Source organism: Tamandua tetradactyla, chromosome 15, assembly GCF_023851605.1.
Source record: "Tamandua tetradactyla isolate mTamTet1 chromosome 15, mTamTet1.pri, whole genome shotgun sequence".
Classification (NCBI taxonomy): domain Eukaryota; kingdom Metazoa; phylum Chordata; class Mammalia; order Pilosa; family Myrmecophagidae; genus Tamandua; species Tamandua tetradactyla.
This window is the reverse complement of record NC_135341.1, coordinates 11,470,004-11,488,878: the sequence shown is the minus strand read 5'-3', so window position 1 is coordinate 11,488,878 and position 18,875 is coordinate 11,470,004. Positions and strand designations below refer to the sequence as shown.

Below are 18,875 nucleotides of genomic sequence, written 5' to 3'. Positions count from 1 at the left end.
TTAAAAGAACTAAAAACTGGGTTGTTGACAGTTTTCAGCTATCATGAATAAACTGCTATGAACATTCAAGTACAAGACTTTGTGTGGACCTACACTTTCATTTCTATTGGGTAAAATACCTACGGAGAATGCATATTTACCTTTATAAGAAACTGCCAAACTCTTTTTCAAAGTGATTATACCATTTTAAAATACCAACCTGCAACGTATGAGAATTGCAAATGCTTCACGTCGTGAACAAAACTTGGGATTGTTAGTCTTTTAAAAGTGAGCCATTTAAGTGAGTGCAAAGATGTCTCTCAGTGTGGTTTTAATTTGTAGTTCCCTGATAGTTAACATTACTGAGCCAACTTTTTCCCTAAGATGCAATTTTATACAAGAACAGTATATGGTTCAACAGATACAATAAGCCACTAAAATTATTGTGAAGACAAAAGAGCCTGCCAATGTGATAACTGTTAAAGCTGGGTGATGGGCAGGTGGGGATTCATTACAGACAGTTTGTTGTCTCAACTCTCGTGTTTAAAATTACATATGCTGAAAAACCTAAAAATAAGTAAACCAAAAGTCTGCTGCTGAGTTTCATACCCAGAGAATGTCTTAATTGAAGTACGAGGACTCAGAAAGATGGGAATGAAAGTGAAAAGACATCTAACCTACCCAATTTAGGCACAGAATAATAAAGCATTTTTTGACTGTGCCAAAAAGCTTTTCAAGAATCTACCACTTATCAACTAGCTCTTGAAAATTAAAACCAAGTGAACCAAATGACTGAGAATGTATGTACTCTATAAAGGTTTGTAAAATCAGCGAACTGGAGGATATGGACACAGCAGACAGGTGACAAGACTAGAAGGAATAGCTAGAGGGGTTATCTAGCACTTTTGATGACAGAATAAAAATCTGAAAGGGTTCAGTGAACTGGAATAATGGGTTTGAAATCTAACAATATGATCTCACAGTATAGCAATATTTATAGAGATAATCTGCTTGGTGTATTTCTTAATCTTGATGTAAATGATCTAGTGAAAAGTATATAAGATATTCACTAGAGTACAGACAGTGCAATGGATATTTGACCACTAAACTCAGCATCTTCTCCAAGTTTCTTTTAAAAAGCCCTGTCCTCTTAAATGGGGCATTACTGCTTAAAATCCACTGGTCATAAAAAATGCATTTAAAACTACCTCCCTTCCACCTAACTATGCTTAATAAAATAAGCCACAGCTATGCTACTTAAGTAGCCACATCCTGAATTTAAAATCTAGTTAGAAAAATTTTCATAAGATACAAACACACATCAATAGATATATTCATCTCAAAGTATGAAATATTACCACAAACGAACAAAAAAATACAGTAAACCAAGGCCAGCTTCTCTTCAAGCAGGGGTTAGGAAATACATATTTGATTGGTAGGGACATGGGTGAGGACATAATAGTAGTAATTACTGAAACCTTAATAATGAACGATGCACTGCCTACCCGACAGACCAACTCATTGACACATTTTACAAAAGCACAAAACTCAAAATAAACTTTCACACAGAAAAAAATCCATTGATTATCAATCTAACTTATTTGTTGTGCCAAATAACAAAACTAGCTTCATTCAATTCCATCAACTACTGAACAATATAATGAACTTACTGCTGATGAAGTTTTGGCAAAACTAACAAATTGTCCTACAGAGCTAAGAAAAATAGTAATGTTTAAAGCAGAGGAAATGGAGGGGAGCAAGTGGTTCAAAGAGGAGGAAGGTACTGCATATGGTGAATTTTCCCCTCTAATTTTCTGAGTTACTAGTAGTTTCACATTTCAAGTCCACAAGCTATGATGATTCGATTGGGGTGGGGGGATGGCCGCACTCTTTGTTAGCTTCTGAAAAGCACATCTCTTGATCAACTAGAGCCTGCCTGAAGAATTGATTCTGCCTGTGTATAGCTGTACCACTATAAGGAGAAAATCAGGAGTGCTTAGAAATAGACTCTCTCACACTTCTATTCCTCACCAAGGAGGACAGTAGGTTCAAGTTTATACATATTTCAGCCTGTCTGTACATATAATCAAGTCTCTACTAAGTACAAAGTTGGCCCTGTCCTAGGTACTACAAGAAAACTAACGGTGAATAAGACAAGGACCAGAATATGAGGTACAGCAGGATAAATACCAAAGAATGTACAAAGTGTACCAGAAAATACAATCTAGTTGGGTAAGATGAGAAAAATCCTTAAGGCAGAGATTTAAAGTGGATTCTAACTTTTGAATACCTAGTAACTGGAGTGTAACTTTACAGAAAGCTAGAGCATTTTCCAGGTAGTATTAGGAAAGGTGCAAAAATGTTCTTTGAAAAAATAAGTTTGAGAGACACATATCATGGTACTTCCCCCCCCCCCCCCCCCTTTTCGGTCCACAGTAGATAGTAAGCAATCTATATAACTTTGTTTTTACCCAGTGATTCCCACATTTATTTGACTACAGAATCCTCTCACAGAACAACTCTCCAAAACACTGATTTTGTTTTAAGGATAAAAATCTTCACACCTACTGGCTTTCCTGGGCCATCAATATGAATTGTAGCTTATCTATACAGCATTTTTACCTACAATGACTTGGTTATGCTTGCCTCAGTTTTTCTTTTTCTGTTTTATCTCCCTTGCCAAACTAAAGAAAGAATGAAGACTGACACTTTTTTGTTATATTTTCTCTCTGTTATCCAGTCGTGGTTTATTATTTTCCCTTTTTCAAGTACTGAAAGTTAACTCCAAAAAGTGCTACTGTGTCTGTGATACAAGTATGCATCAGTAATCAATATGATAATGAGGTTATACATTTTACACATGCCAATTCTCAGGGTTATCAGGATATTGTAGTTACAAAAGTTTAAATGCCATTTGGAAATGCTAATACAGAAGTAGTGGAGTTGTCTGCAGGGATTGCTGGAGTACACTGGATACTCTTCCTCTCTTGCTTGGTTTGAATTACCCCCCCACACACAATAAAGAAAAACTCACCCTATTTTACAGATGAGTAAACAGGTTTACAGAGAACCAGTAATTTTCTCAAGAATCTCTATTTAATTTATCTCCATGCTGGTAACAACGAAGACTCTTAGAATCTTTTCTCAGTTGTAACAGAATGGTCAGAATGTAAGTAAATAACTCTTGTTCATCTAATCTAAACCGCAAATAAAGGCATGTTTTCTTCATCTTACCAAGTGCCAAAGAAAAGTTTTTAAACAACTACCTTACACTTCCACTTTCTAATACCAACTGAAGGTCAACAATATGTGTCCAAATATCAGAAAGGTTAAAAGATGGGAAACTGATTCATGAGAACAGGCTGATTTGATTCCCTTCTATGGTTCATTTTACCATTATAGTAAAAATATAGTTTAAAAATAAAACAATTTTTAAATATTCTAATATTTTTGACAAAGTTTTGAAGTCAGAATAAATTTCTTTCCCTCCCAGTCAGTCCAAAATAGTTAACTTCTATTAATACTTCAGGGAGAGGGCCAAAATTACCATGTGTATTGACTACCTAATACTTTTTTACAGAATTAAAGTTTTCAAAATGGTCCAGGAAAAGTACTCTATTTAAAATACTTCACACTTCATTCTGCTGTTACAGGGTCCAAACAGAACTTCAGGAAACAAGAATGTGGTTAGTGGGGAGAATCATGGGACATCTACAGTAATTAATTTTTCAGAAAAATACCAGACTTGTATTAGTCCTCATACTAAGTGCTGAGGAAAAACAAAAAGAACACAGTCACTATTTCAAATCAAATGTTCAGTAATTCTTAACTTGGTGGAGGTGGGGTTCCTCTTTGAAGTCCTCATGAATGTGATGAAAACTATTCGGGGAAAAATGTGCACACACAAAAATGTCTACCTGCAATTTCAGAAGATTTGTGATTCCAAGCTACAAATGTCTGGTGTAGCAGATACCAGTTTATAGAAAAACAAGTACAAGAGGGATGAGTCCATCTCGGACCTGCACAATCTCTAAGATGTTTCTGTTCAACCTATATGACTCTCTCAATTTATCAATTATGAGAACTGCAAAACATAGCATTTAGGATTTATTATGCCTTAAGCAATACCCCTAAACTAACCTAAATTAAAATGACCAAAAAAGGCCACACAAATGCCTTCCTCATTCTTGTTTGGATACACCCACATACATATTTGTATTAATGTGCAATTTAATATCTACATCTAAGATGAATTCTACATTCTACCTCTCTGGTTTCATCAACGCTTTTTATTACAAGGGAAATAATAGTGAGTCTATACTTTGTAATTTGCTTATATCTTCTTAAATTGAATTTTTGCTTGTGTATTTAATTTCCCTAACAAAATCTTAAGTACATTGTCATTGGATGTTTGGCCTCCAAACTTATCTTTAAGAGCCTCTGAGGCTTGACCTTGAAGATTAAGAAAAACTACCAACACTTAAGTATTATAGGATCCAGAGAGATACACTTAACTTTCCTCCTGTGACTCCATGAACCTCAACTTTGAATTCAAACTCCACACTATTTAAAGTCTTCTCAGAATAGAGATGTTTAGAATATTTTCCAATATGAGGAAACCAGTCGTTGTATATCAAGCAATCTCCTTTACAGCTGATTCTACTAGGCCCAATGTGAAAACGTGAAAAGAGTCTAAAGATCTAGCAAGCAGATCCTTGAGTGAGTTGATGGGAGCAGACTAAAATGGGGTGGCTTGGAGGAGAGGAGTCCCATAGGCTTTTGTGGCAAAACCATCCACAAAAAATTCACATATGTTGTGGGCAGTGCAACAGTGGCTTAGTGGCAAGAATTCTCGCCTGCCACGTTGGAGAACTGGGTTTGAGTCCTGGAGCCTACCCATGCCCCCCAAAATTCACATGTATGGGTGTGCGCATGTTTATATAATTAAATCTTTCAAGGCAAAGGCAACCCCCAAAAGTAGAAATGTGGACTCTCCCAGGGCCTCCAAATAAAATCCCAACAGTAGGGAGTCTGTGATACTTTTCTATCAACCACCCTTCCCTTCCAGATAAAATAACATCCTGACCTCATCTCTGACACACTAGCATATAATCCCTTTGGACAGATAAATACAGACTCGTGGCTGCCCACCCTCCTTCAAACAATCCATACAAATGTACGTGCCCTTGAAATACACATACTCATAAAACCACACCAAAGCGCACACACAGATATACCACAATGAAAGAAACCAGAAACACCAATTTTCCCCAAAACATACATGTTCAAATACTTGCTTTCTGTTGCTTACCTAGATAAGTCACCGAGACACAATATACTATATGCAACCCAAACATAAAAGCTATTCACACTCCCAGTACATACAACCCCCCGCCCCCCATTATCCCCTAGATAGACTGTAGTGGTTTAAAAGGTCTACAAAAATTGTTTGATACAACTTCCTTCCAGAGGTGGGGCCTAATTTCCTTGTCCTTAAGTATGGGCTGAACTTAGTTGCTTGCATTGAACAACCTTAAGGAGAAGTGCATGTAGTGAGCAATCAAGAAACTGGCCCTACAAGAAATACTACAGGGAGTTCTGCCAGTTGGGAAAAAAAAAAGAGAAGGAGGTCTGGAGGAGGGAACAGATTTGAAGAGTACCAGTAAGGGTAACTTAAAGGATAAAAAGAGAAAGAGGGTAAAGAATATATATTTCTGACAAATAAAATAGTAGTTTCAAGAAACACCTTTTCAATAATAACTCTGAATGTCAACAGACTAAACTTACCAATTAAAAGATAAAGACTGGCAGAATGGATTATGAAATATAATCCAGAGGTGGCCAAGATGGTGGCTTAGTGAGGTGTGGAATTTAGTTTATCCCCCCAGAGTAGCTAGTAAATAGCCAGGAACAGTACAGAACAACTGTTGGGGCCACATCAGTGACTGGACACACAGTGTACACCAGTCTGGACAAGAGGGACCAGCTGTGATCCCACCCAGAACCATGAGTCCCCCAAACCAGGGAGGCCAGCACCCCTCTTCCACAGACTGGTTCCCAAAGTGGAAAGGAAAGAGACTTTACTATCAGCAAGGGGCTGGGTACAACCAACTCCAACTGTGGAATTAACAAATTCTGACTACTAAAAATAGGCCCCAAGCTCAGCTAAACCTCGAATAAAAGGGAAAGTTACTAGTTTTGCCCCAGCACAGAGTGGGCAGGACTGACGGAAAAGAAAAAAAAAGTTTTTTTTTTTTGGATCAGACAGTACAAAATACTTGAAAAGGTCTGGATCCTAAAAAAAAAAAAGGGGAGGGCATGTAGGAACTGGAGGTATGTAGAGGATTGTACCAACTTAAGCTCTTGATTAACAAACCTGAGGAACAGGGGTCCTGCTCTGAAAAGGATTTTTTTTTCTTTGTTTCTACCACTTAACTGCTCTCCAACTGCCCCAGGAAAGGGTGGAATTAAGCTTACCTGAGAGACAAAGAGGTAAGTCAGGTGAAAGGAGGTAATTCCCTAGAGGCTGTGCCTTCCACCCAGGAGAGGGTGGGGTCCAGCTTGGGTGGAATCCCCCCTCAAGGAATTCAGACCCCAGGGACTGGAAAACTGAAACAATTAAAGCCAGCCTACAACCTCTCCTCTGTCTCAACCATATCCCAGCAGTGAGTCTGCTGAAGTTAAAGATAACATATCACTTTATGCTGGTGGGACCAGCAGGCAGACAAGAGCCATACTCCTGGCAGGATAGGAAAAACAGAGTCTAGAGTCTTCATAGGAAAGTCTGTCAACCTGCTGGATCTCACCTTCAGGGAAAACTGAAGCAGTGACTCTTTCTCCTGAGAGGAAGCCAGTCAGGTCTTAGAAAATCTGATGGGGGTTTATAATACCTAGGCAGATTCTCCTAAGGAAAAAAAAAAGGCATCATACAGGCAGGGCAAGAAAAAAGAAAACAAGAACTGAAAAATTCTGATGCATTAAACAAAACCTACGCTAGAGGTCTACAATAAGCTAACCCGAATGTCAAAGAACTGACAGAGAACAAAGCCATCCAGCAAGAAAATCCTAGATAAAACAGTGAAAACAATCTCTAGAACAAATTAATTGAGGAAATTAATTTGTGTAGATGTAAAAAAACAATGAATTGTACCAGGAAACTTGGAGATATGACCTAGTCAAAGGAACAAACCAAACAATTCAAATGAGATACAGGAGTTGAAACAATTAATTCAGGATGTTCAAACAGAAATGGAAAATCTCATCAAAAATCAAATCAACTAATTGAGGGAGGATATAAAGAAGGCAAGGGATGAACAAAAAGAAGAAATCGGAAGTCTGAAAAAACAAATCACAGAACTTATGGGAATGAAACGCACAGCAGAAGAGATAAAAACCAAAACAATGGAAACCTACAATGGTAGATTTCAAGAGGCAGAACACAGGATTAGTGAACTGGAGGACAGAACATCTGAAATACGACAAGAAAAAGAAAATATACGGAAAAAATGGAAAAATATGAGTAGGGACTCAGGGAACTGAATGAAAACACGAAGCACAAGAACATGTATTGTGAGTGTCCCAGAAGGTGAAGAAAAGGGAAAAGGAGAAGAAAGACTAATGGAGGAAATTATCACTGAAAATTTCCCAACTCTTACGTAAGACTTAAAATTACAGATCCAAGAAGTACAGCATACCCCAAACAGAAAAGATCTGAATAGACATACTCCAAGATACTTACTCATCAGGAATGCCAGATGTCAAAGAGAAAGGGAGAATTTTGAAAGCAGCAAGAGAAAAGCAATCCATCACATACAAGGGAAACCCAATAAGACTATGTGTAGATTTCTTAGCAGAAATGTCTTGGAGACAAGAAGACAGTGATATGATATATTTAGGATTCTAAAAGAGAAAACTGCCAACCAAGAATTCTATATTCAGCAAAACTGTCCTTCAAAAATGAGGGGAAAATTAAAACATTTTCAGACAAAAAACAAATGAGAGAATTTGTACCAAGAGACTGGATCCCCATGAAATGCTAAAGGGAACACTAGCGGTAGATAGGAAAAGAGGAGAAACAGGCGAGAGAGGTATGGAGAAGAGTGTATAAAAGAAGACTATTAGTGAAGGGAAAAATTAGATATGGCATATAAAACTGAAAAGTCAAAATGGTAGAAGAAAGTACTGCCGTTAATGGATTAAACTCCCCAATCAAAAGACACAGACTGACAGAATGGATTAAAAAACAGGACCCATCTATAGACCGTCTACAAGAGATGCATTTTAGACCCAAGGACAAACAGAGGTTGAAGTGAAAGGTTGGGAAAAGATATTTGATGCAAACAACAATCAGAAAAAAGCAGGAATAGCTATACAAATATCCAACAAATTAGACTTCAAATGTAAAACAATTTTGAGACAAAGAAGGACACTATGTATTAATAAAAGGAACAATTCAACAAAAAGACATAACAATCATAAATACTTATGCACCAAGCCAGTGTGCTCCAAAATACATGAGGCAAACACTGAAAAGAGAAACAGACACATCTACGAAGACTTCTGGAGACTTCAATACCCCGCTCTCATCAATGGACAGGACATCTAGACAGAGGATCAATAAAGAAACGGAGAATTTGAATAATACAATAAATGAACTAGACTTAACAGACATTTATAGAACATTACACCCCACAACAGCAGGATATACTTTTGTCTCAAGTGCGCATGGATTATTCTCAAGGACAGACCATATGATGGGTCACAAGGCAACTCAATAAATTTTAAAAGACTGAAATCATACAAAACACTTTCTCAGATCATAAAGGAATGAAACTGGAAATCAATAACAGGCAGAAGGCCAGAAAATTCACAAATTATATGGAGGCTCAACAACACACGCTTAAACAGCCAGTGGGTCAAGGAAGACATTACAAGAGAAATCAGTTAATATCTTGAGGAAAATTAAAACACAACATCTCAAAATTGATGGGATGCAGCAAGGGCAGTGCTAAAAGGGAAATTTACTGCCCTAAATGCCTATATTAAAAAAGGTAGAGCAAAAATCGAGGAATTAACTGTTCACTTGGAAGAACTAGAGAAAGAAAAGCAAACTAACCCCAAAGCAGGCAAAAGGAAAGAAATAAGGAAGAGCAGAAATAAATGAAATTGAGAACATGAAAACAACAGAGAAAATCAACAAAACTGATGGAGTGTTAGCAAGGTTGACAAAAAAGAAGAAGACAGCAGATGCAAATAAATAAAATCAGAAATGGAAGAGGAGATATAACTACCAATCCTGCAGAAATAAAAGAGGTTATAGGAAGATACTATAAACAACTTTATGCTAACAAACTAGACAACATAGATGAAATGGACATCCTAGAAAGGCATGAACAACCAACACCGACGTGAGAAGAAATAGATGACCTCAACAAACCAATCCAAGTAAAGAAAGAGAATCAGTCATTAAGAAGCTCCCAAAAAAGAAAAGTTCAGGACCAGATGGCTTCACATGTGAATTCTACCAAACATTCAAGATTTAGTGTCAATCCTGCTCAAACTCTTCAAAAAAAACTGAAGAGGAGGGAAGGCTACCTAATTCATTCTATAAAGTCAACATTACCCTCATATCAAGCCAAAGTTACAAGAAAATTACAGACTAAATTCTCTAATGACTACAGATGCAAAAATCATCAACAAAATTCTTGCAAATCGAATCCAGCAGCATATTAAAATAATTATATATCATGACCAAGTAAGATTTATCCCATGTATGCAAGGATGGTTCAACACAAAATTAATTAATGTAATACAGCATATCAACAAATCAAAGCAGAAAACCCACCATGATCATCTTCATTGATACAGATAAGGCATTTGACAAAATTCGACACCCTTTCTAGTTGAAAACACTTCAAAGAATAGGAATAGAAGGGAACTTTCTCAACGTGACAGAGAACATATGAAAAAACCACAGCTTTACCCCTAAGATAAGGAATAAGACAAGGATGTCCTCTGTCACCTTGTTACTCAACATTGTGTTGGAAGTTTTAGCCAGAGCAAATAGACAAGAAAAAGAAATACAAGGCATCAAAATTGGAAAGGAAGAAGTAAAACTCTCACTGTTTGCAGACGATATGATACTATATGTCGAAAACCCCGAAAAATCCATAGTCAAACTACTAGAGCTAATAAATGAGTACAATAAAGTGTCAGGTTACAAAAGCAACACTCAAAAATCTGTAGTGTTTCTATACACTAGTAATGAGCAAACTGAAGGGGAAATCTAGAAAAAAATTCCATTCACAATTGCAACCAAAAGAATAAAATATTTAGAAATAAATTTAACTAAAGATACAAAAGACCTATACAAAGAAAACTACAAGAAATTCCTAAAAGGAATCACAGAAGTCCTATATAAATAGAAGGGCATACCATGTTTATGGATTGAAAGACTAAATAAGATGTCAATTCTACCCAAATTGATTTATAGATTCAATGCAATACCAATTAAAATCCCAAAAACTCACTTTTGAGAAATAGAAAAACCAATAACCGAATTTATCTAGAGGGGCAGGGTGTCCCAAATAGCTAAAAGTATCCTGAGAAAGAAAAATGAAGTTGGAGGCCTCACGCTACCTGACTTTAAGGTGTATTATGAAGCTACAGTGGTCAAAATAGCATGGTACTGGCATAAAGATAGATATACTGACCAATGGAATCGAACAGAGCGTTCAGATGTAGACCCTTTCATCTATGGACAATTGATCTCTGATAAGGCAGTCAGGCCAACTAACCTCGGACAGAACAGTCTCCTCAATAAATGGTGCCTAGAGAACTGGATATCCACATGCAGAAGAATAAAGGAGGATCCATACCTCACACCCTATACAAAAATTAACTCAAAATGGATCAAAGATCTAAACATTAGATCTAAGACCATAAAACTTTTAGAAGAAAATGTAGGGAAATATCTTTAAAAACTTGTAATAGGAGGCAGTTTCCTAGATCTTACACCCAAAGCATGAGCACTGAAGAAAGAAATAGATAAATGGGAACTCCTGAAAATTAAATACTTATGCATCAAAGGACTTTGTCAAGAAAGTAAAAAGACAGTCTACACAACGGGAGACAATATTTGGAAATGACATATCAGATAAGGGTGTAGTTTCCAGAATATATAAAGAGACTGTTTGACTCAACAACAAAAAGACAAACAACCCAATTACAAAATGGGCAGAAGACATTGAACCGACACTTCCCAGAAGAGGAAATACAAATGGCTAAAAAGCATATGAAAAGATAACAGCCATGGAAGTTGAGTATCTTTTAGGGAAATGCAAATCAAAACCGAAATGAGATATCATCTCACAGTCACCAGAATGACCATTATCAATAAAACAAGCACGACAAGTGCTGGAGAAGATGTGGAGAAAGAGGCACACTTATCCACTGTTGGTGGGAATGTAAAATGGTACAACTGCTGTAGAAAGCAGTTTGGTTGTTCCTCAGGAGTATAGAATCGCCATAATATCCGGCAATACCATTCAGAGGACATGAGGGGAAGGAGAGAAACAGACATTTGCATACCAATGTTTATAGCAGCATTATTTACAACTGCCAAGAACTGGAAACAGCCTAAATATCCATCAACAGATGAGTGGGGCTAAACAAGCTGTAGTATATACATACAATGGAATATTATGCATCTGTAAGACAGAATAAAGTCAGAAAGCATGTAACAGCATGGATGGACCTTAAGGACATTATCCTGAGTGAGATTAGCCAGAAAGAAAAGGAGAAATACTGTACTGGTCTTGCTGATATGAACTAACATTAATGAATGAACTTGGAGAATTTCAGTTAAGAACAGAGGTCATCAGGAGATAGATACAGGGTAGATATTGGTAAATGAAGCTGAAGGGATACAGATTGTGCAACAGAATTGGCTCTAAAAATTCAGAAATGGAGGGTACAATACTACCTGATTGTAGAACAATAATGTAAATACACCAAATGAAGCTGAATGTGAGAATGATAGAGAGAGGAGGGCTGGGGGTACATATGAAACCAGAAGGAAAGATAGATGATAAAGACTGAGATGGTATAATCTAGGAATGCCTCAAGTGTAAAATGATAGTGATTAAATGTACAAATTAAAAAATGTTTTTGCATGAGGAAGAATAAAGGAATGTCAATATTGCACGGTGTTGAAAACAGACAGTCATTCGTATTTTAAAATGTCAACTTCTCTGTGAGACTAAAGCAAAAAATGTTTATTTGGCACATAATTTTTATTTTGACTAGCACATTTCCTAACGTAACTTATACAGATAGGTTAACTGAACACCATAAGTACATGGAATCTTGAATAGGGCATGAGATTTTGTAGGTTTGTCCAGTGTGAGGCCCAAATAAATCCCAGAGTGATTTGAACAGTGAATAAAGCATTATCTGCTAAGTCCTGGAGATATGGCAAGAATGGAGGAAATTTTAACTTCCTCATTTGGAGCATTCCTGATACTCTCACAACCAGTGGGGGCAAACCAGATCAATAGGCTGAGCCCTCAATCTTGAGGTTTATTCATATGAAACTTATCCTCACAAAGGACAGCCTATTTAAAATTAGGCCTAATCCAAACAGAGTCGAGAGGTTATCCTGGAGGTTATTCTTACGCAATAAGTAGATATCACCTTGTTGTTCAAGATGTAGTCGAGAGGTTGGAGGGAACTGCCTGAAAATGTAGTGCTGTGTTCCAGTAGCCATGTTTCTTGATGATGATTGAACAATGATATAGTTTTCACAATGAGACTCTGTGAATGTGAAAACCTTATGTCTGATGCTCCTTTTAGCTACTATATCAACAGAAGAGTAGAACATATGGAATAAAAATAAATAATAGGGGGAACAAATGTTAAAATACAGTTTGAAATGCTAGTGGTAAATGAAAGTGAGGGGTAAGGGGTATGGTATGTATGGTCTTTTTTTCCTCTATTATCACTTCATTTCTGTTGTCTTTTTATTTCTTTTTCTAAATCGATGCAAATGTACTAAGAAATGATGAATACGCAACTGTGTGATGACATTAAGAATTACTGATTGTATACGTAGAATGGAATATCTAAATGTTTTGTTTTGTTAATTTTTTTAATTAATGAAAAAGTTATTTAAAAAAAAAGAAGAAAAGGAGAATCAGCAGGAATAAAAGTATCTGTACAAAAAAAAAAAAAATTAGTCCTAAGAGCCACCCCCAGAGAACCTCTTTTGTTGCTCAGCTGTGGCCTGCCTCTCTCTCTCTCTCTCTCTCTCTCAACCAACACAGCAAGCAAACTCAGTGCCCTCCCCCCTCTACATGGGACATGACTCCCAGGGGTGTAAACTTCCCTGGCAACATGGGACAGAAATCCTAGAATGAGCCAGGATTCAGCATCAGGGATTGAGAAAACCTTTTCAGCCAAAAGGGAGAAGAGAGAAATGAGACAAAATAAAGTGTCAGTGGCTTAGAGATTTAAAACAGAGTCAAGAGGTTAACGTGGAGGTTATTCTTACACATTATATAGTTACCCTCTTTTTAGTTTAAGGTGTATTAGACAGGCTACAGGGAAGAGCCTGAAACTCTAGAGCTGTGTTCCAGTAGCCACGTTCCTTGAAGATGAATGTATAATGATACAGCTTCTGCGATGTGACTATGTGATTGTGAAAACCTTGTGTCCGATGCTCCTTTTATCTACAGTATGGACAGATGGTTTAAAAATATGGATTAAAAATAAATAATAGGGGGAACAAATGTTAAAATATTTTGGGTAGATGGAAATACTAGTGGTCAATGAGAAGGAGGGGTAACAGGTATGGTATTTATTTTTATTTCTCTTTCTGGAGTGATGCAAATGTTCTAAAACATGTTCATGGTGATGAATATACTACTTATATGACAATATTGCGAGCCACTGATTGTAAACTATGTATGGAATGTTTTTACGTTAAGAATGTTCATTTTATATGTTTGTATGTTTTTGTTTGCCAAGAAAAAAAGAAATATAATCCAGCTATACGTTGCTTACAAGAGACTCATCTTATAAATAAGGATACAAACAAACTGAAAGTGAACGGACGGAAAAAAATTTTCACACAAACTGTAACCAACAGAAAGCACGAGTAGTTATACTAACATTGGATAAAATAGTTTTTAAATGTAAGGACATCATAAGAGGGACGCTATATATTAAGTAAAAGGACAATTCACCAAGAAGATATAACAACCATAAATGTGTATGCTCCCAATCAAGGAGCTCCAAAGCACATGAGATAGACATTGGCAAAACTGAAGGGAGCGATGGATGTTTCAACAATAATAGCAGGAGACGTCAATACACCACCCTGCCCTACAGATAGAACAACCAGACAGAAGATCAACAAGGAAACAGAGAGGTTAAACAATTTGATAAATGAATTAGACCTAACAGACATATATAGGACAATGCACCCCAAAACACAAGGATATACATTCTTCTCTAATAATGCTCATGGAACATTCTCCAGGATAGGGCACATGCTGGGGCACAAAACAGGTCTTTATAAATTTAAAAACACTGAAATTATTCAAAGCACTTTCTCTGATCACAATGGAATGAAGTTGGATCTCAAAACTCACTGAAGAATGAGAACATTCACAAATATATGGAGATCAAATAACACCATCTTAAACAACCGGTGGGTCAAAGAAGAATTTGTAAGAGAAATCAGAAGCTATCTGGAGACGAATGAAAAAAATACAACTTATCAGGACTTATGGGATGTGGCAAAGGCTGAGAGGGAAATTAATTGTCCTAAGTGGCTATATAAAAAAAATAAGAAAGAGCACAAATTGAGGACTTAACTGCCCACCTGGAGGAACCTGACAAAGAATACCATAGTAACCCCAAAGCAAACAAAAGAAGAGAAATAACAAAGATTAAACAGAGATAAATGAATGGGAGAACAAAACAATCAATAAAATTGATGGGTTACTAGCAAGAAAGAAAAAAAGAGAGAGGATGAAAATAAACAAAATTAGAAATGAGAAGGGGTGCATTACCACAGACCTTGAAGAAATAAAAGAAATCGTAAGAGGATACTATGAACAACTATATGCCAAAAAACTAGACAACTTAGATAAAATGGACAAATTCTTGGAAACACACAAACAAGCTACACTGACTCAGGAACAGAAGATATTAACAAACCATCCACAAGTAAGGAGATTCAATCAGTCACCAAAAATCTTCCTACAAAGAAAAGTCTAGGGCCAGATGACTTCACAGCAGAATTTTATCAAACATTCCAAAAAGAACTACTACCAATCCTTCTCAGACTTTTCCAAAAAAAAAAAACAGCAAGTGGAACTCCACGTAACTAATTTTATGAAGCTAATATTACTTTAATACCAAAACCGGATAAAGATGCTATAAGAAAGGAAATCTCCCTATTGAATATAGATGTAAAAATTCTCAATAAAATATTAGCAAACTGAATCCAACAACACATTAAAAGAATTATACACCACGACGAAGTGGGGTTTATATGAGGAATGCAAGGAGGGTTCAACACAAGAAAATCAATTAATGTAATACAGCACATTAACAAATCGAAAGGGAAAAATCACATGATCATATTGATTGATGCTAAAAAAGCATTCGACAAAATTCAACATCCTTTTCTGATAAAAGTAAAGAAATATCTGGAAAGGAGGATGCATGTTCTAGGTTATGAGATATATATTCTATAAAACCTTTTATATTTTGATCAAATCTACTCTGGAAGGAACAAAAGTAAATGTGAGAAGGCCAGAAGTGAAGCTTAACTAATACAAATAAACCAGTTTTAATCTCACACTCCACAAAAACAAGCCAAAACGATCATTTCTTATTCTACACACTTCTACCCTAATGAGGGTGGTACTGATAATCAATCTAGCAGATGGATTTCAGATCATCCTTGATAAATCCAAAGAACACAAAATGTTTAGGACTCAACTGAAAACAGAATAGATTCACAAAATGGCTTATAGGTAGTTCCTTAAAAACTATACAAGCAGAAATAGCCAACACTTCAGACAGTCAATCAAATATTACTGACTATTCAATATTTATCAACTGTCTGGCTTATACAAGACAACCCTATGGATTAATTCCAAGGAACTGGAAATATCTGCCCACTTATATTTGAATCTGAGTTTTCTTTGTGATTTGGGACTTCCACTCTGCGTAATATTAAGGAAGTCACACTAATAAGATCAAGTTTCAATGAAGAATTGGATAAATGATTTTTTTTTTTTAAAATACCGTTTCTCTCCAAACCCAACAGCTTTCTTTAAACCAGGGTTAGCAAACTTTTTTAGTATAGAGCCAAATACTAATATTTTAGGCTTTGTAAGCTAGTAAGCAAAATCAAGAATATTTTGTAGGTACTAACATAACAATTATTAAAAGAATTTTTAAAATATTCTTAGCTCTAGGGTCTTCAAATATAAGTGGCAGGCTATAGCCTGCTGACTCCACAGACTGGACAATGAGAACTATGTACTCTCTCATACTATGGCAAATCCAAAGCTTTTCAATTGTTTATATTAAAGGACTTCCCTACAGATTGAATATATTGTGTAAATCTTAGCAGAACATAAAATCTGTAACTAGAATAAGCTGCTTTCTTATATGAAAGGCTTACCATTTCAAAATTAACAATATTTGGTATTTGGTGAACATCAGTGATAAGATCAAAGATGCACAATCCTGTAAAACTATGCAAATTTGTTTTAGTTGGAACACTGGGAGCAAAGAAGGGGAGAGAGTAGTGAGTGGTGGTGGCTCATGTTCCCATCAAGTACCTAACATCAGGCAAGTTAAGTAGTTGGAATTGAAAAGGTGACATATTAGTTACCCAATATAGCAGGTAATCATACGATTTACTTTCAACTGCTGCCATTATCATATCCTATGACTTTAGAATTCCTCAAATTACAGGTTTATTTTATAAAACAAATGAGTACACTGTTCAGTAAACAGAATTTATTTGGACCAATGTATACCTGGAACAAGACTAATTAGATTAAGTCAGCCTTTCTAAAAATAGAACACCTTCAACTAGCTACCTGACCTCTGTCCAATCATTTGCGGAATTCAGATTCCTCATGATGGAGTTAAAATTTATTATATCTGAATCTATTTGAATGACCAAAAATCCATGGTGTCAATATATATTTAAAACAAATATGAAGAAGCCTAAAATAATCTATCTATTCAACAGATATTACATGGCAAGCAGGTATTCCCATACTGAAAAGAGGCAAGAATATGAAAAGGAGAAATTTAAGGCCTGAAAAACACTTCACTGGGCTTAGGTTCTCATTTTAAGAAAAACTCTCTTTCCAAGAAGCCAATGAACTGTTTTCTAAGGAAATTCCAGTCTCTGTTTAATTTGCCTTAAGACAGTGTTTTGTCTCCATCTCTAATATTATAAACCCATTAATCTTCTCAGTAGAATTCTTTTTTCCCCAATAAAAGCTCCCTGTTAAATGTCCTCTCTCAAGCGAAAATATTACTCAAAGCCCTTGAAATCAGACTGGTGGGCCAATCAATGACCCTGAATACCCCCCACAGGAAAAATAACAGGATCAAGCCACATCTGCCACAAATGGAGAGCTGGGTGCTCATTGTGAAATTATACAAGAGTCTTGCACTCACTCAGCTGCATGGTCTCCTGGCTGGCAGCTGAGATCATTTAGGGAAGACTCCTTATCCCTATCTATGGCATCTGCTAACAACTTGAAACCATTCAATTAATTTAAACATTGAGAACTGTCTCAAAATCTTTATATGATATTTTACATATACTTAGCATAAAGTTGTGACTGCATATAACACCAGTCTATGCTGAAGTAAAACTGTTGAAAAACCATAAAGCACTAAACACCTCAGGAGAACTCAAGGTAAGAAAACATGAATTAAAAAAAATTTATTCCTTAATAAATTTAGTAATACACAATGATAAATTACCTCCCCACCAATAAAATTTATTCCATACAGTACTGCAATGGGAATTGAGGAGGGCAGTGTTTAAATGTTTCAAACTAAGAGTGGGGTAATGTGACCTTCACATGGAAAAATTTCAGAGGAGGTGCCACCCACAAGGATCACAGACAGCCTTTAGGATACTATGGATATTCCAGCTTTGATAATGCCTTCTGGTGAGCTTAACCACTAAATAGGCTTAGGCTTCCTGCAAGGCTAGTCATTAGCAAAGAACACTGATAAGTCCCCATGCATTTTATTTCCTGAATTATTAAAGAAAAAAAATGCCAGCCTTAATACCTTTCTTCCTTGTTTTATGTACTGTATTTCCTTTAAGCTTTAGGACAAGACCAGATAAAAAGGAACAGCAGGTAACCAAGCCCTACTGGTTCTTCCCACTTAGAATGTATTAAGTCCAATTTCTTGTATTTTACAGATGACAAAAATGAAATGCATGAAGTAAATGATTGACCAAAGATTATACTATTAAGTAGTCTCCTCATTCTGAGGTCCAGTGATCTTGTACTTTTATTCAATAACACTGTCCACCTTACAAAATCCTTGTAAATAACCTAAAAGTAATATTCACAAATGTGAAAAATGTTAGGAATTTGTCCCAAGACTTATCTGCTATTAATAACCATCAAATTAATGAATAATTGACTTGCCTGCCAGTTTTAAATTTAGAAAGGTTTTGGATTAACCCCATCTCTTTCCCATCTAGTGAAGTCTTAATTACCTTACTTCAGCAAGCATTCACTACCATTCTTTTAAAAAATAGCCATCCTTTATAAACATTGGTTATTTATTTCTTCTTCACAAGGTTTCTCAAGCTGACTTCTTACCATCCA

The 18,875-nt window shown here is 36.1% G+C and overlaps 1 protein-coding gene across 2 annotated transcripts in view; it reads right to left on the bottom strand.

The window, feature by feature from the left end:
* RYBP (RING1 and YY1 binding protein) overlaps window positions 1-18,875 on the bottom strand; it is a 105,673-nt gene that overhangs the window by 24,907 nt on the left and 61,891 nt on the right. The gene's annotated exons all lie outside the window — the stretch shown is intronic.